At 35.7% G+C, this 21,899-nt stretch overlaps 1 protein-coding gene and 1 pseudogene across 1 annotated transcript in view; both read right to left on the bottom strand.

Moving 5' to 3' along the window:
- LOC139818258 (galectin-4) overlaps positions 1-21,899 on the bottom strand; it is a 115,770-nt gene that overhangs the window by 27,172 nt on the left and 66,699 nt on the right. The gene's annotated exons all lie outside the window — the stretch shown is intronic.
- LOC139818459 (uncharacterized) lies at positions 3,573-4,653 on the bottom strand (annotated as a pseudogene).

Raw genomic sequence — 21,899 nt, 5'->3', positions numbered from 1 at the left:
TTACAAAAGAAAAAGCTGAAATATGGAAAGATAACGTAAAATTTATTGGTTCACGAACTAGAGAAGGCTTATAGACAGTAAATCTAAATCAAGATCATATAGGCAGTGCTCTTATAATGCAAGAAAGTAAAAAAGCTCTCAACTGACATCAGAAGCTGGGACATCTCGGAAAAGGAAATATGAAGAAGTTACTAGCCATGTCCGATGGTATGAAGATGACAGAAGAAAGTCTAAATATTTTAAACAATGCATGTGAGACTTGTCTTAAAGCTAAACAGACGAGATTGCCTTTCGGGAAAGAGAGGACAAGAGCAAAAAGACCTCTGGAGATTGTACATACGGATGTGTGCGGACCCATCGATCCACAAACATGGGATAAGAAGAAGTATATGCTAACCTTTATAGACGACTTCACACATTTTGTTATGGTCTATCTGATTGAAGGGAAATATGAGGTGCCTGACAAAGTAAAGGAATACACAAATAAAGTGGAAGCAAAATGGAATATGAAGATCTCAAAATTGCGGTGCGATAATGAAAGAGAATTCGTCAATGAAGATCTCAAGAATTGGTGCAAACAACGAGGAACGATTTTAGATCTTACAACACCTTATACTCCTCAACTTAACGGGAAGGCAGAACGTATGAATAGGACATTAGTTGAAAAAACAAGGGCTTTACTAATGGATGCACAAATAGATAAAAGCTTTTGAGGAGAAGCAGTTCGTACAGCAGCATATCTGACAAATAGAAGCCCCTCTGACGCAGTTCAAGAAACACCATTTGAAAATTGGACTTCAAGAAAACCAGACTTATCAAGATTACAAATTTTTGGCTGTAATGCTTATACAAAAACTCTAACACCATTGAAGAAATTGGACGAGAGATGCAGAAAATACACCTCTGTTGGCTATGCTTCGAATGGGTACAGATTATATGATCAAAAACGAAGAAAAGTAATAATATTAAGAGACGTGCTTTTTGCGGAAAAGAATAAACAGGAAGATAAACTGGTCAAAATAAATGAGATAGAAGAAGAAAATGAAGAACAAGAAAGTGAAAACGAATCAGAGAATATAAGTAAAAGTGAAGAGGACACACAGTATGAAGAAGCAATTACAGAATCACAAAGTGAAGAAGAAGAAATACAAGAAGTTCAAGAAGAACTAGGACGTGAAAAGAGGAAAAAGAAGATTACAGAAAAGTTAAAAGATTATGTTTTTCTAACGTACAAAAAAGCGACCACAGGACCAGACAAGAAAAAATGGAAGAAAGCGATACAAGAAGAAAGAAGATCACTAGAGGAAAACAATACATGGAAGATTGTGGAAAGAACTGAAGCGAAGAACACAAAAGTTTTAAGCAACAAATGGATTTTTAAAGTAAAGGATGACGGAAGATATAAAGCACGTTTAGTGGTGAGAGGATGTGAGCAACGATTTGGGATTGACTTTGAGGAAACATTCAGTCCAGTAGTTAGCAGCAGTTCTTTGAGGACCATATTTGAAATGGCTGAAAAAAGAAGATATCATATCGTAAAATTTGATATAAAAACTGCATTCTTTACGGAGAACTAAATGAGCAAATCTTCATGGAGCTTCCGGAGGGATTCAATCTGGTTGACAAGATATCCAAACTCAACAAAGCTTTATACGAACTCAAACAAGCTCCTTTAAGATGAAACAAGCGTTTTACTACGTTCCTTAAAGCCCAAGGACTAAAAAAAACCAAGACAGAACAGACATGTATATACAAAACTGATGACAATTTGTAAATATTGGCTATTCATGTAGATGACGGACTAATAATTGGACTAAATAGATAGATTATAGACAAACTGCTGAGTAATCTAGGTAAGGAATTTCAAATAAGCGTATTTAAAAATATTAAGTCTTTTTTAGGTATAAAAATGCAAAACAACGAAGGTCTTAAACTCAAACAATCAAGCTATGCAACACACGTAGTAGAGATGTATAATATGGAAAATTCGAAGCCTGTAAACACTCCCATGCTTGCCAATGATGACGAAACCGAAGAAATGAAAAGAGGTTTTCCATATCGAGAAAGTGTTGGAAGCATCCTTTATCTGGCCAGCAAAATAAGACCTGATTTGGCATACGCTATTGGATTTGCAAGTAGACATTTAGATAAACCGACAAGACAAGATGTAGCAAACGTAAAAAGAATATTAAGATACATAAATGCGACTAAAGATTTAGGTATTAGTTATAAAGTAGATAGTAGTAAAGATGAAGAAGAACTAATAGGTTATACAGATTCAGATTATGCAGGCGATATAGAGACTCGAAAAAGTACATCCGGTTTTGTTATTATGTACTGCGGCAGGCCTATAAGTTGGAGTTCGAAAAAACAGTCTATAACGGCATTATCTAGTACTGAAGCTGAGTACATTGCAGCAACCGAATGTTGCAAGGAAATCTTATATTTGAAATCTTTAATTGAAGAATTAACAGGCAAATCAATTGTAGCAACATTAAATATTGACAATCAAAGTACTATTTAATTGATTAAAAACGGCATAAGTAATAAAAGAAGTAAACATATAGATGTTAGATATCGGTTTATAAATGAAAAGTTCACGGAAGGATTGATAAACATAAAGTATTGTACGACTGATAAGCAACTAGCGGATATATTTACCAAAGCACTAGGGCATAATAAGTTCGAGATTCACAAAAGCAAATTAGTAAGCTAAGTTAAGAATAAGATTATAATTTTAATTATAAGTATTTTAGTTATGAGTTAGCAAATTCAGGTTAAATATAAGCTAAGTTTATTAGAAATTGTTTCACAATTAAGAGAAGGTGTAGAAAATAATTGTGCAACTATTATAATTTAAGTTTGGCGCCAACTGTCCGAGCTACAGTTAGCCTATATATATGGTGCCCACGTATATAAATGTAAAGATGTCGCGATATTCGAGGCGCTAGCGTAGCGTTTCCGTTCTCATGTTCTTTTCCGTTGTTGAAAGCGCACGTCCACTTTCTCCGTATACATGGAAGGGTCGAGTCATGTAATCTCAGAGTAAGAGTCTCATTTAATTTTGTTGTGTAATAAGGAGTAAATGACGATTCCAGTTTGTGTACGTCTATAAGAACCTCCGACTATACTGAAGTAAATATAATTTAACAAGGATGTTATTCATAAGAATTTAAGAAACATCTACACATGTTTTATGTATGTATTTATTTATTTATAAATAAGAAGTTTAAGCATACTTTAAGTATACTTTAAGTATACTTATCATTAATGTTTATGTATTTTATGTATATAAATATATATATGTACCAGCAGATAATATCGAGAATATAAAATGCAATGCAAAAAAAGATAAAATAAAATAAAGAAAGAAGATAAAACAAATATAATAATTATTGACAATATTAAATTAATTTGCGTGTAATTGTATGCTAAGTAGAGCAAGCTGATTTTATTACATGTAGATATAATATTATATATATATATATATATATATATATATAGGGATATTATATTTTAGAAAAGGAGATATAAGTTGCACACATTGTTGGTATTCACAAGGAAATCTACGGAAGTGTTCACGTCCAATTTTGATGAGCTTTTAATGTGTTGTTTTGTAAACAAAAATAAGGGACACGTATTTTTTTATACGTGCCCATACGCGTGTTTAAAGGGTAAAACACCTCTTCGAGAAAAAATTGGTTTTTCTCTTTCGGGCCGAATATTTCCAAAACTATAAGAAATAGAAAAATTTTCCAAAACGGAAATTAAATGCCTTGAAAAGTACTTCGAAACAATAAAACATAACGCGTTATATAATATTTAACATTTTCAATAGACCTACTGCTTTCTGCTTCCAGAAATTCTTTTGATTTTATAGTTTTTTTTTGTAATAAATTTTGTGACTTTACAGGAAACAATATTATGTGCATTCTTAAATTTTTTAATCAATATTATTGATTTGATGATGCTGTAAATCCTGATGCATTAATCTCCTGTTGTGCTTTAAGGTCTCATTGCACAATATCAATGCCATGAATAATTATTTCTTTCACAACACCTTCTTTTTGAATTTATCTAATGTATATGATAAAATTTCCTTCAGCTTCTGCAATCTAGTTTTACCTCATTTGTTCTTCCCATCTTCGTAATTAGCGTAGCAACGTAATTTTCCGAAATCTATATTTCACGGTCTCAAGAAATTTTCTTTTAACTGAATCAGCAGATTTCCAAAACTCAACAGCACTTCTTTTATACTCAATTAAGATTTCATCATTTACACATGTTATTTCCTTCATATAATATGATGCTTCTTCTTCTTCATTTCTTTTTTCTTCTGTTACTAATTCTGTTTTTGGTACATGAAAAGAATTTTGAAAATTAAGAGAATCTTCTTCTATTTCGTTCTCATACATTTATTGTAGCATATTTTCTGTTTTATCTTTTACTGTTTCTTCATTTGTCAAAGGAGTTGTGGCAGATTAAAGGTGGAAGCACATAAAATTGCAGGAGCCATGAGCACGAATGCAGAAGCCATATGCGCATGCGCTATGGTATCTGCATTCTGCCCATGGCTTCTGAATTTTCAATCTACATAAAAATACATAAGCATAGTTTATGTAGATTGAAAATTCAGAAGCCACAGCCATGGGCAAAATACAGGCAGATACTACCATAGCGCATGCGCATATGGCTTCTGCGTTTTGCTCATGGCTCCTGCAATTTTATGTGCTTCCACCTTAAAAGTTGCGGCACTAAACAACAGTAGTACAACGTTTCTTGGATTAAACTGCATTTTAACATTAAAAATTATAAATAATAAGTGATGTATACAGAGATGTATGTTTAACATATAATTATTCATTATACTTAAAGAATAGTAACGTTTTACTGTATGCTTATTATATATGTATACCTACATTATAATATTTATGGCATTTAAACATTTTTTACTCTTTTAAAAACAAACATTTATCCATGAAGTAAGAGTAAGGAGAGGTATCTCCTATAGTGTGGAGCGGAAAAAGTGGTCACGAAAAATGTTTTGTATGTAACCAGGTTTGCCAAATGGAATAACTTGGACCATTGTGTCACGTTCGTGTTACGTTCAATTGGGTTAGTATTAGTAAGTGTGTAGTGTTGTGCGATAAATAATTTTAATAATACATTTTAAAGTGAGTATAAAAGATCTGGACCGGTTTCACGGGTGCCCGGATAATTCTGGTATCCCCGTTAATATACGGGTATCCGCGTCAATACTTAGATAGCACAGCGTGTCTGGGCAAAATCGCGCAAACCTGTGATTGCTTATGATGCTGGCAACTTGCCGTACATTTGCTTCAATTGATTTTGAGTAATTTGATGTTTGAAGCAACACGCAGGCAACATTGGATATATGTATTGCCAGCAATTTGTCGGCAAGAGAATAGCATCAAATTTACTTTGCGTTGCTATGAGAGCAATATGAGAGCATTGTGTGATCCTATGAATTATTACAGCAACATGAAAGGAACAGCTCGAATTTTGAATCAGATGATTTTAGACCACAGCGTAAGTTGCCAACAAGTTGCTGGCAAGTTGCTATACCAAATTGTTATATTGTGAAAACGTCAATTTGCCGACAAATGCGGACTCAGTTATTGCCACAATTCTGATAGCAATACATATACTATGTTGTCGGTAACATGCCAGCAACAATGTGAACACGTTGCTATCTGGGTACGGGTACTCGCATTAATACAGATATATTTATTCGCATCAATACCCGTGGAATCGGTCCAAATCCTTTATGTTGAGGTCCGGCTAATTGTATTTCGCTACTGAGATAAGGAGTCAAGGGAGAAGACAGTATATATGCATTTACTGTTAACACACAGAGAAGTTTTATTTGAACATCCAACTCGTGGCTTGGTATGTGAGCGACTGACTCACGCACAACACGCAGGCCGGTAAACGGAAGCTTCGCAGAAGGCGCGCATGCGCATAGGGAACGTGAAAACAAAAATATGTCTGACTTACTTTAACACTTCCGCCGTCTAAATATTTTTCTCATTCTTACATTCACGCAGTCCAATGCTCTCGCTGTGACATAAGAAACGGTTTCGCGGCAACGCTTTTGTAAAAATATCCGCGCGTTGAGTTTCCGAAGCCGTATAGACGACGCGCAATATTCCTGCCTCTGATATTTCACGCAACTGGTGGTATCGGACATCAATGTGTTTAGTTCTCTTGTGGAACTCGCGGTTTTTAGCCAGGCGAATTGTGCTCTGGTTATCAACAAACAATACTGTCGCTTGTTCGCATTGATGTCCAATGCCGGCCAACAATCTTCTGAGCCATACAGCCTCTTTCGCTGCAGCTGATGCAGCGACATACTCCGCTTCCGTTGTGCTCAGAACTACTAACTTCTGTCTCTGAGAGGCCCATGTTACTGGGCCGTTTGCCAAACTAAACAAGTAACCCGTTGTCGAGCGTCTCTTGTTTCGAGATCGCTCGCATAATCCGCGTCTGAGTACCCGATCAGCTGTGGCTCGCTTCCGCCGCTTCGATACATTATACCTACGTCTTTGGTTCCGACTAGAAACGCGAAAATACGTTTAACCGCACGCCAGTGATTCTCGCTCGGTTTATTCAAGAATTTGCTCGCGGTATTTACAGCAAATGCTATGTCCGGTCTCGATACAGTCGCAAGAAACATAAGCGATCCCACTGCTTCGCGGTATGGCGCATTGCACAATTTTTCCTTGTCTGACTCTACTGGGTGCAGTGCGACGTTTGGATCTGCAGGAATTGACAACGCTTTAGCCTGACTCATTTGAAAACGCTCAAGAATTTTTCGCGTATACGCGCCCTGGTGTACAAACATCGTTTTCTCGACGCGATTGCGAATTATTTGCAGCCCGGCAAAATTACTACAATTACCAATTGTAATTTCAAACTCGCTTCTTAACTTATCAATCACTCCTTTTAACGCGGCTCGTGACTTGCTCGCTACAAGTCCATCGTCCACGAACATCGCAAGGATTATTACACACCCGTTAAAGTCACTGTAAAAGATGCACTCGTCTGCATCAATTTGCACAAACTTATATCTTTTCAGAAAATCACAGAATTTGCGATTCCAGCATTGCGGCGCCTGCTTCAAACCATACAGCGACTTTCTCAGTCGGCACACAACCTCACTTACGCTTTGTCCGACTTTCAAGCCCACTGGTATCTTCATATGAATATCTTCCTTGAGGTCGCCGTATAGAAATGCGGTGCGCACATCAAATTGCACCATCTCGAGATCTTCTTGAGTGACTGTTGCCAACAGCACTCGCAGCGAATCGTAACGAACGACGGGGGAAAAGGTCTCCGTGTAATCCACGCCCTCTTCCTGGAGGAATCCTCTAGCACACAGCCTTGCCTTGTATCGACGCACGCTTCCATCCGGGTCTTGACTGACTTTAAACACCCACTTGGAGTCAATTGTCTTTTTCGATTGATCTCTCGGTACAATTTCCCAAGTACGATTCACCTCGTGTGCCTTAAGCTCTTCTTTAATGGCTCCGAGCCACTGATCAGCGTCAGGTCCACTTACCGCCTCCTCATAATTTTGCGGCACGTTGTACTCAGCGAAATCGATGTAATCGATCAACCAATTCGGTCTCTGGAGCTGCGCTCGATTTCTTAACTCACGACCTTGGTTAGCAGGTGCTGCAGGTGGATCTTCTATGCGGTGAACGGCCTCTGCATTCTCGACCGGCGGTTCAGCCTCGGCATCCCTGTTATCTGCTTCCTGCTCTGCGCCGTCTCGTGGTTCTTCTTCTTCTTCCCTCGGCTCGGCCAGCTGCTCTTCTTCTCTTCTCTCCATCCACTCTTCTTCGTCACTTGAGTCGCTCGAGCACGCATCTCTGCTGGTACTCTCGCAAAAGACCACATTTCTGGATACTGTTATTTTCTTTGTATTTGGATGATACAGCCGGTAGTTTGACGAGTCCCCGTCATATCCCACGAGGATTACTTTCTTCGCTCTGGCATCGAATTTTCGGGTAAACTGCTTCGGCACGTGTTCGTAGCCTTCCTCGCCGAACGCTCGCACGTGTCCAAGATCTGGTTTTCTATCTGTCCAAATCTCATACGGCGTTTTACTGTCGTCCTCCCCAGTTGCCGAAATTCGATTAAGCAGGTACACCGCAGTGTTGACTGCTTCCGCCCAAAACGAAGTCCCAAGTTGTTTTGCGTGTAACATAGTACGCGCACACTCCACTACCGTCCTATTGTCCCGCTCGACTCTCCCATTCTGCTCGGGAGTATACGGAGCCGTCGTCTCGTGCTTTATCCCCCGCGACTGCATGTAGTTACGCATTGTCCCGTTGCAGTATTCGAGCCCATTGTCGGTTTTCAGGACTTTCATCGCGCGACCGAATTTATTTGCCAACGCGCGCTCGACGATCCTGAAGCTCTCAAACACATCAGACTTGTGTTTTACAAAGAACACCTGTCTAAAACCCGAGGCATCGTCCTTATATAGCACGAAGAATCTCGCGCCGCCGATTGATTCCTCCGACATAGGCCCGCACACGTCGCTATGAATAAACTCACCCAGTTCCCGACTCACTTGATTGACAATTTGTTTAAACGGTAGTCTGTGCGTTTTCCCAAATCTGCACGCGTCACAGAAGAAGTCTCGTTTGTCTCTCACCTTTACTCCGTTCACCATGCCGCTCGACACTAACACGGACAACGCACGTTTGTTTAAATGCCCGAGGCGCTCGTGCCATCCCTTCAGACTTGTTAGACTCGTTGTTGACACGTTAACCTCGTCCGCACTTTGTTGAACTCTGACTCGAAATAGCAACCTGCAAATTCCGTTTGACTGCTTAACTCCAGTCGCGAGAATCTCGTTGCCGCGTATTATCAGTGCATCATCCTCTCGAAATACGACTGAGTACCCGCGCACTGTGCACATTCCAACAGAAAACAAATTTTTCCTGACACTCGGAACATACAACACGTGTTCAATTTGAGCCTCGCTCCACACGCCGTCTACCAGTCTATCCACTATCACCGTTCCTTCGCCGGTCACAGCACACTCTCCGTTATTGCCAAGCAATATAGTGTCGCCATCCCTCTTCGGACGGAATTCCGCGAACCAGTCTCTCCGGAACGTGACGTGTTTCGAACACCCGCTGTCGATATACCAGATGTCGCCTTGCTCGACTGCGAGTACCGCGCGCCGCTGCGCGCCGTCTGGCCTCCTGTACCGACCGTGTTCAACTTGTCCGCTTTTATCACTCGCACCAGAGAGAAACCTGAGAGCGGCCATCCGGCTTCGGGGGACGTCTGTCCTAATCTGCCCTCTGAGAAAGTGGACGTCAACTACGGCGTTACGCTCGGTAACGATCAGAGAGGACTCGGGTAACGATACATGGGTTCGTATCCATGCTATGGTTCGTGTCCGAACTACTCAGATGGAAGGGATATGCTGGTCGCGCAAGCCTTTCCTCTGTCCGTGTACGCTAGGCCCTCGGCAAGCTTCGAGCGGGGAGAGAAGGGCAGACATACGATCTGCTGTCTCTCTTGAGCTGTGACGTTTCCGCTTTGCACGGGCCGGCTTGCCGGCTATACCACGATGCCACGCATTTCGGGTATCGCGTCTGATCGTGTCTCGCCGAGTGCCGAGTCTCGAGTTGACAAATCGACGATACGCTATACCCGCTATATACGTTACATTTGCTTATATACAAATTTTAATTTTTATATTTATAATTAAATAAATAAATATATATATATATATATATATATATATATATATATATATATATGTACATATATTTGAAATTTATAAATATATAAAGATTGCAAATATAATTAATTAAATAAATATTTATAAACATAAAAACTAAAAATAAATGTAATGTACAGAAATCACCGTTCTATGCTTTTCTATCTAAAAAAGTCTTACATTAAAAACCTTCACTTTGCATAATAAATTTTAAATTTAATATTTAAATGCATACCAATAATTATATTATTAACTATATTAAGAAAAAAATGGTAGTTTATAATGTTTCTTGCACTCTTATTAAATTTATTTTACCTATGCATGTTCAAGCGGCCAAATTACGAGCAACAACAGAAGGATAATTGGATAAAAATAAAAACACTTTCTTAAATAAACAATACACATGGGTAACAGTGAGTTCTATTATAATTCTCGTATAGTTCTGAACGTGTTCTAACGTTTATTTGTAAAGAGTTCTGACGATAAGCATTATTTTTTCATATTTTAAATAATTTTTATCGACCAAGAAAGACGCATTTACGGGTATGTGGGTGAGACGCTGTAGAAAATCTCGGAGTTCTGGCTTATATAAAATATTTTTCGTACAGTTCTAAGCATACTAAAACAATTTCTAAAGAGTTTCGGGCATTGGCAATGTTGTATAATTTTTAAATAAATTAATAACGCACGAAAGTCAGGAATTTATCGAGAATAGGGTCTTTCTCGAGCGATAAGAATTATTTAAAAAATGAATAAATAATGCTTATTGCCAGAATAAAATAAGACAACGTTAGAACACGTTCAGAACTACACGAGAATTATAGCAGAACTCACAGAACTGCCGAAATACGGCCAGCTTCTCACCTTATTTTCGATAAATTCCTGATTTTTGAGCGGTATTAATTTATTTAAAAATTATACAACGTAGCTAGTGTTTGCTAAAGTTAATAAACATATATATACAACGTAGCTAGTGGCGGGAACTCTTTAGAAAATGCTTTAGTATGCTCAGAACTATACGAAAAATATTTTATATAAGCCAAAACTCCGAGATTTCGCACAGCGTCTCATCTTCTTCTGTCATGATTACTTTTCGGTTAATATTAATTTTTTTAAATATAACACAAAGATTAGACGCTCGGAACTCTTTAGAAAATGTTTCAATATGCTCAAAACTACTCGAAAAATATTTTACATAAACCGGAACTCCGAGATTTCAACTGGCGTCTCAACCGGTATACTCGTTGCATTGTAATTTTTTTTTAGTACCTTATAATTAATTTTTTTGCTTTTATATGACAGAACTCTTTATAGAACTGTTATAGAACTATAGATCTTGCAAAATCTGATGAGATGAACTCTTTATAGAACTGTTATAGAACTATAGATCTTGCAAAATCTGATGAGATACAGTGGTGGAACTTATGTAGGACAAAATGAGACGCTGCGTGAACATAGCGTCTCAGTTTGTACTGATGCGTTTTTTGAAAGAAGCCAGAACTCTCAATAATTTGTGAGTTTCTGCAAAATGAGACGATAGCTTCACACACACGTTAGGAAGAGAATGTATAAAGAATTATTAACGGAGATATTTTAATTTAAAAGATCATTAAAATATATATTTTTCAGGAATGTTTTATAGAGAAACGAAGAAAGTGAATAACGTTAAACTTTGCATGTTTTCTTCACTTTATTTTAAAAATTTATTTTTATTTTTTAAGTAACAAAAATGCTCTTTTTTCTGTTATATCCTGGTCACTATAAATGACAGACGATGTAAATAATTCTAGCTGTTTTAGGTATCTGAAACGCAAAAAGCTAAAATTTTCTTATTCTGCAGGAGAAGTGTGGCTATTGTCTGAACTAGAACTAAATCAATATTTTCATTTTGAGCGGCTTTTTTATTTAAAATATTATAACTTTTTTCAAAATTTTATTAATATTTTATTTAAAAAAAATGTTTATTCTAGTTCAGACGACAGCTAGCCCATATCACTTATTCTGAATAAGAAAATTTTTTGTTTTTACGTTTCTGATACCTAGAACAGCTAGAATCATTTACTTCGTCTCTCATACTTACGTCTTTTAGTGATCAAGATATAATATAAAAGTAACAAAAAAGAAGAAATTTTTCTTACTTAAAAAATAAAAATAGATTTTTAAAATAAGATTTAAAAAACATGCAAAGTTTAACGTTATACGCTTTCTTCGTTCCCCTATAAAAAATTCCTGAAAAATACCTATTTTTAAAGACCCTCTCCGGCTCCAATCATACTCAACTTGTATTCATGCTTAAAAAGAAAAATTTATTTTACTAAAGTTAATTTACTAAATATTACATATAACAACTAAAAAATAAGAAGTTAACTTCAAATCGCGTACTTTACACAAGTATTTCTCGAAAACGAGTACCGCAAGGGTATTGAAACTTATCGCATATTATTAATTTCTATTTTTATATATAAAGCATCATATACTAGTCTTTCAAAAACATTTAGAGAAAACTTTTTTCACAATTTATTAAAATGTCTGTTTCACAATACCTCGAAATAGGAATTCCGTGTTAAAAGTTAAAACTTTGAAGCTCAATATCTCGATTTTTAATACCGCAAAAGGTACTAAAATTTATACTACACATAAAGCACACCTATAAATTAATGTATATTCACAGTTTCAAGAAAATCTAGAGAAAATCGATTTTCCGGAGAACGTCCTTAAGATCTTTCAAACCAGAATACGCTCTTGTAATTTATTATTTGTCATTAACATATTTTATTATTAACTACATACATATAAGTGTGAGAAAGCATATGGTACAAAATAATTTCAATATTTAAATTATTGTAATAATAAAGAAATCAATTATTTACATTTTCTTCTGTGTGTGTATGTGTGATGTTATTGACAATAGTTTCTTTGCACGTTTACATTTCTTTTGCAGATTTTTTACACGCTTAATTTTCACAAGTGTGATGTCAAATACAGACAAGATTTTTGTTTATTTGCTATAAGCGTTATTTTGAATGTAAGATTAAAATCAAATGTTTTTAATAATCAAACATTTTCAAACTGCAAGCGAGGGACAAGCAATATCATCTACAGCATGTATCCTTAAAATACTACGATCTTTTCTAGCAGCACTAGCCACTAGCGTATAATTTGTCCGCCGACATTACTAATTTCTTCTGCAACAACACATAAAATGTTGAACAGTTTTCTCGAATGGTTGTAATAACGTCTGTATGTCCTTGCATTATTAATTCGTTAAGGTATTGCTCACATTCTCATTCTATTAACAAAATTTTGAAAAAAGTTATAATATTTTTAATAATATTTTTAATAAAATTTAAAACTATTAATTTAGAAATTACATCTTCTGACCAAAAGCGTTGGTCGAAATTAATAATGTCTCGATGATTGATCCGAAAAAGTGCTGTGTGAATCCGACAAAGCGAGTTGGCTCACGGTTTTTTCAATGTTCATATCGGTAAAGACGTTATATATTGCCAGTTACTGTCGATTTAAGCTGCTTTAACTGTTATTCTATTCACTGGCGAAATAAATTTATTATTCTGATTTTTAATAATATAAGAGAAATAAGACCGTTTTATGTGACCGTTATACAATCAATCAATATTAAATAAGCCGTGTACGATCCGAGCTTGGATCTTAATAGCCTAATAATATTTTTTATGTATAATTACACGTATATTTTTTCCAATCTTAATAAATTGCGCGCTGACTAACTTGTCAGACTTACAACACAGCTCCTGTTAGAGTAGTAAATTCTTTACTATTATTTAAATCAATTTAATTAGAGGGGTGTGAGGGGATTTTATTAATCCAATAGGAGCTGTGTTGTAAGTCTGACAAGTTAATCGGCGCGTATTATATAGTTGATTAAAGTTGGAAAAATATGTAAATATAGTATATAAAAAATATTATTAGGCTACTATAAAATCTAAGCTCAGATCGTAAATGGTTTATTTAATATTGATTAATAATATTTTTGATAAAAAAACCGCCTAGAACCTAGAATGGAAATATTGGTTTAATTCTAGTTCAGACTATAGCCACATATACTTTTTCTGAATAAAAAAATTTTAGCTTTTTGCGTTTCAGATACCTAGAACAGGTAGAATTATTTACACCGTCTGTCATTTATGGTGACCAGGATATAACAGAAAAGAAGAGCATTTTTGTTACTTAAAAAATAAAAATAAATTTTTAAAATAAGGTGAAGAGAACATGCAAAGTTTAACGTTATTCACTTTCTTCGTTTCCCTATAAAAAGTTCCTGAAAAATATATATTTTAAAGATCTTTTAAATCAGACCTCCGTTAATAATTCTTTACATTCTCTTCCTGACAGAAGAGATTTTACCACTTCTCAATATAAATATAAATTTATCTTGTTATGGTTTTATTCGATTATTCCGGCGTTTTTATATTTGTGATTTAATTAGATTATTGTTTACTTTGTTTATATTATTAGATAATTGTTTAATGTTTTCGTCTAGACTAATGTTTAATGTTTTAGTATGTAAACTTGAACATTAATTATCATGTTTTTTTATATTTATCTTCTTCTATCGTAGTAATCCGTTCCGAAGAAGACTAAGTACAGTCGAAACGTTAAGCATGTGTATTGTTTATTTAAGAAATTGTTTTTATTTTAATTCAATATCTCTCTGTTGTTGCTCGTGGCCGCTTATAAACATTAATAGCTAATATAAATTTCATAAGAGTAAAAAGAACATTATGAACTACTTTTTTCATATAGTTAATATGTAATTATTGTTATGCATTTCAATATTAAATTTAAATACTATTATGCCCGATCTACAATAGCTGTAGTAAGCTGTAGTAAGCCTCAAGATGTAAGAAATTGACCAATCACAGTCGATTATTCTCCTCACATTTGCCTGTAATTGGTCAATTTCTTACGGCTTGAGGCTTACTACAGCTTACTACAGCTATTGTAGATCGGGCATTATGCTAAAGTAAAGGTTTTTAATGTAAGACTTTTTTTTTATATAAGAGCAAATTTGCCAGAACGGGGATTTCTATACATTACATTTACGAATTTTTATGTTTATAAATATTTTTTTAATTAATTATAATTGCAATCTTTATATTTATAAATTTCAAATATATACAAGCAAATGTAACGTATATAGCGGGTATAGCGCATCGTCGATTTGCCAACGCGAGACTCGGCATTCGGCGAGACGCGAGGAGCGATACCCGAAATGCATGGCATCGTGGCATAGCCGGCGCGTGCTAAGCAGCTACTATACGTCACAGCTCAAGCGAGAAGGAGACAGCAGATCGTATGTCTGCCCTTCTCTCCCCGCTCGAAGCTTGCCGAGTGTCGAGTCAGCCGACTGGCATATCCCTTCCATCTGAGTAGTTCGGACACGAACCATAGCACGGACACGAACCATGTGTGTACCGTTACCGAGCGTAACGACGTAGTTGACGTCCACTTTCTCAGGCGGCGCGTTAGTATACGTCCGCTGGAACGGAATGATCCCGGTGGCCGCTCTCAGGTTTCTCTCTGCTCGCACTTGAGCTCACCGCAACGAACGCAACTTTTTGAGACTCGTTACCGTCACCTTTCTTCTGTTTACGTTCGGGGCACTCGCGCGCGAAATGTCCTTTTGTCTGGCAAATGAAGCACTCGATGTCTTTCTTTTCTTTCTTCTTCTTTTTCCTCTTTGTTTTTGAGTCCTCAGAGGTAGATGTTTTCGTGACCTTCACCGCAGCAAAAGCCGTTACCTCTCCCGCATCGGCGCTTAACCGGCTTTCCTCTCGAAGCAAACGTTCCTGGAGATTCTCGATTGTTTGCCTCGCTGGCTCAACACTGTCCCATGCAGTATGAAAAGCTGAGAACTTCGCTGTTAAGCTCGCCAACACCTTTGCCATGATGGTCACGTCCGACAAATTCTCTCCTAGATCCATGAGCTGCGTCGCCATGTTCTGCACCCTCGCCACGTGCTGTACGACCGTGTCCGTCGGGCCCATGCGATACTCGTGGAACTTTTGTGTTAACATCAGCCTGTTCGACGCCGATTTCTGTGCGTAAATTGTCCCCAATTTGTCCCACATCTCCTTTGCAGTGACACAGGTCAGAAGAGGCTTGAGCTGCGAATATTCCATCGACGACGAGATGAAGAACATGGCCTTCGCGTTGTCCTTGACCCACGCCTTTCCTTCCGCCGATGCTCGATCACGCGGCTCTACTCGATCCCCGTTCACGACGTCCAGTACGTCGTTTGCTAAGAAGATCTGCGTAACCTGGAACTTCCAGCCGAGAAAGTTCGTTCCGTCGAACTTCTGAACATGCCTCGCCGACAATTCACTCGACATTTTTCACACTTCGCGTTCCTTAGCTCGTACACGAATTGCGCGGGAAAAACTGTCTTGCACAATGGCCGCCTCCCTGCAACCACACGACGCGTACCGTTTCTCGCCTTCGCTCAACCTTTCTTTTTATCTCGAAATACTACGCCACTGGGCCCATAACCTGTTGAGGTCCGGCTAATTGTATTTCGCTACTGAGATAAGGAGTCAAGGGAGAAGACAGTATATATGCATTTACTGGTTAACACACAGAGAAGTTTTATTTGAACATCCAACTCGTGGCTTGGTATGTGAGCGACTGACTCACGCACGGCACGCAGGCCGGTAAACGGAAGCTTCGCAGAAGGCGCGCATGCGCATAGGGAACGTGAAAACAAAAATATGTCTGACTTACTTTAACACTTTATACTCACTTTAAAATGTAGTATCAAAATTATTTATCACCTAAACACTACACACTTACTAATACTAACCCAACAACACAAACGTGACACATACAAAGATTCAAGATGGCGACGAAATCCATTCGGCAAACCTGGCCACACACGGAACATTTTTTGTGACCATGCACTTTCAATTTAGGTAGACACCTAGCTCTTCTTACTCTTACTTCATGATATATCGTACCTTCCTTTGAAATATTTTCTTCGTGAGAAATTTAAATATAAATAAAAACGAATAATTTTACATAATATATAAGCGTCTGTGTTTAATGTTTTTTCTACGAAGTAGTTTCCACGAAACGTTTCTTGACAATACTATAAGAAACATACGACAACTAAGAATCCTTATTATATATAATTGATTGAAAAAATACTATAAAAGTTAAATTGTAAGAGAAGTATAAACATTAATAAACATCTTTTCCAGAATATCAATACATAGGGGAAAGCGGGGCGAAGTCGGCCCCGGGGCGGAGTCGTTTTTGCATTTATCTCGAAATCTGTATGTTGTGTGAACTCGCCATTAATACTGTAAGCGCGGCTTATGGTGCCCACGTGACCAACGGAGTTTAGTGAGGTTACGTGCCATGTTGTGATTCTTATCGAAGCAAACGTGTTTTCGCAGGTCGAAAGTAAAATTTCTTCCACATCAAAAGTTTGTAATATCTTAAGTATTATTGTCTCTCCGAATCTCAAGTAAGTGATTCTAAAGAGTAATGCATGCTGAATACGAATCCAGTGCAGTTTTTTTTATTTTCATTGATTTTTATTATTTTATAAGCGATCAAACCTAAAACTTGTGTTCGGGGCGAAGTCGTTTCCAAGTCAAAACAAAGTCAAGAAAGCTAAATAATATGTGCTGCGTATACTCGAAGATAATAAAAAACAGAGCCGATGAAAAACAGTGCATTTCGTGCAGGCATAAAGGCACCCACTCGGCATGTAATATTTCAGAAACATTTCTGCAAAATTCCATTTGAAATATTACACCTTTCATCAATATTTCAGAAATATTTCACGACCGTTTCTGCAACATTTCTGCAATGTTTCAATCGGCACAATTACATATTTCAAATGCAACTTTGCTGAAAGATTTCGGCAATATTTCGGTAATATTACTGAAATATTTCTGAAATATATCTATGAAATATTGCAGAAACACTTCAGAGATATTTCAAATACATTTTACACTGAGAAAAATGTTTTGTATTAGCAAAAAAAATTTTGTTACTGACGTAAAAACTATTTGTTGATATGTGAAAAATGAAATATTTTGTTACCGGAACAAAAAAATATATTAAGCCATGTGCGTATAGCCGCCGCGCATTTGTCCAAAGAAATCTGCTCTCTCAGCCGGTCACCCATCCAAGTAGTATACCGGCGCCTTGTTGCTTGACATTGATGATCGAACAGGGTAGTGGTGATCCTCTGACTCCGAAGCTTCTTTCTTTCTTATACTTGCTTATTTTGGTGACCATAAAGCTATCGCATAACAATATTAACAATACAGATATACGAATAAATCTTTTTTGCCAGTCAACGTCGAATATTAATTTATATTAAATATTATTAAGTATTTTATATTTTATATTAAAAATGCCATATGACAAAATTTGGAATATCAGAAAATTCTTAATATTATAAAAGAGAAAAAATGCAATAAAATGTAATAATTATATAATAAAAAATTTAATTTTTTATAAGTTCTAAATTCTGTCAGCAACTTTTTGGAAATATTACAAATGCAATGTTGTATGTGAAACATTCAAAAATATAACGCGTGCAATTTAAATGTAAATAATAGTTTTATCATGTATCAGAAATGTTTCTAAACCATTACATCTGCAATATTTCTTCTGCAATATTGTAAAAATTTACTGCCTGCAATTCAATTTTTCATTACCTACGCAATCCTTCAGAAATTTTTCAGAAATATTTTAAATGCAATGTTGCGTTTGATATGTTACATAAATATTATTTGTGCAATGCAAACGTAATATTACTTTTATAATGTTTCAGAAATGTTTCTGAAATATTGCATCTGCTACATTTTTTTGCAATATTACAGACACTTACAAATATTGTAAACAACTTTCTGAAAGATTTCAGAAATATTGTTAATGCAATATTATAAAAAACATAATGCAGGTACATTTCTGAAATATTTCAGATGCATAGTTACAAATGAAATGTTAACGAAATATTTCTGTACTATTTCCGAATATTTCAATATTACAGCAACATAACATGCCGAGTGGGCACACAACGAGTGCGTGCGCTCGTCAGACTCTGTTTTTACATGCTGTTAGCGAAAAAGAAAATTGATTTTCTTGAAATTATTTTCCGCTTTCCATTTTTCTACTAAAAAACAATGAATAAAGTATATTCTATTATTTTTTATGATCAAAATTATGTATCTTTATTTACAATCCAGTCCGAGAATGAAGATAAGACTCCGCTCCGAGAATTTTGACATTTTTGCACCTTTGTCGTTTTTACTCTATACCGGTTGAACAAAGCGACGTAGACCAAAAATGCCTATATAAATTTTGTAGCCAAAGGTTCACTCTTTACAATATTTCACTAAAATAATTTATTTTGTTAAAAATCGGCACCAAAAAAAAGGGCCGACTTCGCCCCGGTCTCAGATACACTGTAAATCTAAGTGTGTTATTTCCACATGCATAAACGTCTAAAATGACACATTTGACTGAAGCTCGTTTTACATGTTTTGTTGCGTGTTAAATTAACACGTTTAATCGTATTAAATTAAAAGTTAATACGTTCAACCGTGTTGTAAATGACGTGATTTAAAACGGCAAGAAATGTGTAAGAATAAGAACATTAATCATAAAGAATTAAAAAGGTAACAGTACAGAATAAAACTTAAGTGGTACATATCTTTGTGTTTTCATTCAAGGGTCTTCCTATTCCAATCCAAGTGGTAGTAGCTTTAATTCTCTTTAACAAAATTATAATATTACAAAGAATCATTTTAATCACAACGAATTAAAGAAGTAACAGTACAAAATAAAAATATTTAATTAAAATAAAATAAATGAATTTTTCTTGTAATAAAACTTGGCGCTTGCTAGACTTCGAAATTTAATAAAATACTTACTAAAATTTTTGATTAAATAAAAAACAAAAACATAATTTAGGGAAGAATGCGACGAGAGTAAAAAAAAAGCAGCGCCGAAGAATCGAGCGCATGGGCGAACACACACACGTATAGCGTGTGTACAGAGGCGTTTGTTATTTTTTTTTGCTTTTTTCAAAGAAGGTAAAAAAGGCGCCAAGTACACGCAATGTATTTTGTAAATTCAAAAATCTAACCCAAGTGGTAGTTTAATTTCTCTTTAACAAAATTATTATATCACAAAATTATGTTACCTAACTCAACCCAAGTAACAGGTATTTCAAAAAAAGATGTGAAATCTTTAAATTGCGCCAATTGCAAAGAAAATATATATATTGCTTTGAAAAATAATTGTTGTGCATTACTTTTAAAAAATAAAATCTAACTGGTACGTATCTTTGTGTTCCCATTAAAGGATCTTCCTATTCCAACCTAAGTGGTAATAGCTTCTTAAATCTCCTTAACAAAATTATAATATTACAAAGAATCAATTTAATCACAAAGAATTTAAGAGGTAACAGTACAAAATAAAAATATTTAATTAAAATAAAATAAATAAATTTTTCTTGTAAAAAAACTTGACGCGCTGCTTTTTTACTTTCGTCACATTCTTCCCTAAATTACGTTTATTGTTTTTTTATTCAATCAAAAATTTTAATACTGATGTTTAAATTTCAAAGTCTAGCAGCGTCAAGTTTTTTTACAAGAAAAATTTATTTATTTTATTTTAGGTATAGTTAAACGGCCTGACTGGCAAATTTTAATTAAGCATAACACAACGACGTTTCGACCACTATTTTGGGTCACACGACGGTCTCATCTATATATATACATATAATTTTTCCAAACAAACTGCGCGCCGATTATTTGTCGGACTTAAAACACAGTAATTGTTAGAATTAAAAACCCTTCCCTTCCGGAATTAAATCAACTCGATTTAATTATCTAAATACTGTAAAGAAAATTTATTGCGGAAAATATTACCTCAGCCAGGGTTCGAACCTGGAACCTCCCTCATTCCGTGTAAGGCGTCAAAATTATACGTATATATATAGATGAGACCGTCGTGTGACCCAAAATAGTGGTCAAAACGTCGTTGTGTTATGCTTAATTAAAATTTGCCAGTCAGGCCGTTTAACTATACCTAATTATTTCATCACTGGCGATCAACTTTTATTGAATATTTTATTTTAATTAAATATTTTTATTTTGTACTGTTTTGTCATTGTTTCAAAGTACTTTTCAAGCCATTTAATTTCCGTTTTGGAAAATGTTTTTATTTTTTATAGTTTTGGAGATATTTGGCCCGAAAGAGAAAAACCTGTTTTTTTGGAAGGGGCGTTTCACCTCCTAAACATACGTACAGGCACGTATAAAACACATTGCTTCCTCATCGTCACAGATCGCTACCATTGCTCCTATTTTATTTTACTCACAAACCTCCTCTTATAAGGAAGCTTGTATTTTATTTGATGCATAATTATCAGTATTTATTAGTTTGGCTTCCTCATAGAGGAAGCTTTATAAGCGAAATAAAATAGGAGCAATGGTAAGCGATCTGTAATGATGAGGAAGCAATGTGCCAGTTTCTAATTTGCACGTTTTTTTAAATTTTAAATTCAACCTTTTTATATGAATTGCAAAAGGGTCAGCTTAGTAACACAAGTGGGGTTTTACAATTAACGCAATGTCAAATCGATGTTGACTTTGGGAGTTCAGGTTGCATAGTCCATATATGGACTTCGCATATGGACCTTTGATCGCGTATAAAGCTGGGTCTAATCAACCAAATCGTAAAGAATTATATATAAAACAGAAGTACAAAAGACTGAAAAATAAAATAGAATTAAAAATAACCTGATATCTCCAAATTTGCGGAAGTTAGAGCTGCTACAGACATTTTTCAAAAAATTCAAAATTTTATAAAAAATGAACCCCTTTACCGATCATCGCCAAATTCAATACCAACCTTCCTTTAATAATGCTTTAAAAAAAAATTGAACCCGATATCTCAAAATTTGCGGAAGTTAGAGCAACCACGGACATCAAATCCGTACACACACACACACACACACACACACACACACACACACACACACACACACACACACACACACACACACACACACACACACACACACGCACACGCACGCACGCACGCACACACACACACACACATTCCA

This window comes from Temnothorax longispinosus, chromosome 8 (genome assembly GCF_030848805.1).
Source record: "Temnothorax longispinosus isolate EJ_2023e chromosome 8, Tlon_JGU_v1, whole genome shotgun sequence".
NCBI classification, from domain to species: domain Eukaryota; kingdom Metazoa; phylum Arthropoda; class Insecta; order Hymenoptera; family Formicidae; genus Temnothorax; species Temnothorax longispinosus.
Note: the sequence above shows the minus strand (reverse complement) of the source record. Positions and strands in the feature narration are given on the sequence as shown.